Source organism: Plasmopara halstedii (genome assembly GCF_900000015.1).
Source record: "Plasmopara halstedii genome assembly, contig: Scaffold_2061, whole genome shotgun sequence".
NCBI lineage: Eukaryota > Oomycota > Peronosporomycetes > Peronosporales > Peronosporaceae > Plasmopara > Plasmopara halstedii.
In genome coordinates this window covers 5,632-6,038 of record NW_020188969.1, presented here as the reverse complement: position 1 = coordinate 6,038, position 407 = coordinate 5,632, and positions in this window count along the sequence as shown.

Below are 407 nucleotides of genomic sequence, written 5' to 3'. Positions count from 1 at the left end.
TATCGCTATATCACTGATTTCCTACAGTTTTTACTTTCCTCGCGATCATACAAGCTTAAGCTTAGGGTACCGTTTATATCTTTTCGAATCATAGAATCGACACTATAAGTTTCAGATAAAAAAGACAGGTCAAAATTCGTACCTATCTCGAGAAAGCTAAGCTTCCGTAGCTTTGGCGTCGTCACAGATTTAAAAGAACCACAATGATTATTCGGCCAAGCATAATTATGTCCATTTGAGCAGAAGTAAATTCGGCTGAGCATAAGTATAGCGCTGATTTAAAGGGTTAGAAAGCATCTTGATGATGAATATCGAGTAGTGGTGAGAATATAAGCATTAAGAAGCATTAATTCTACTAGAAAAGTTTTCGTACGGTTCAGCCAGATTTTTGACGCCAGAGGATTCAC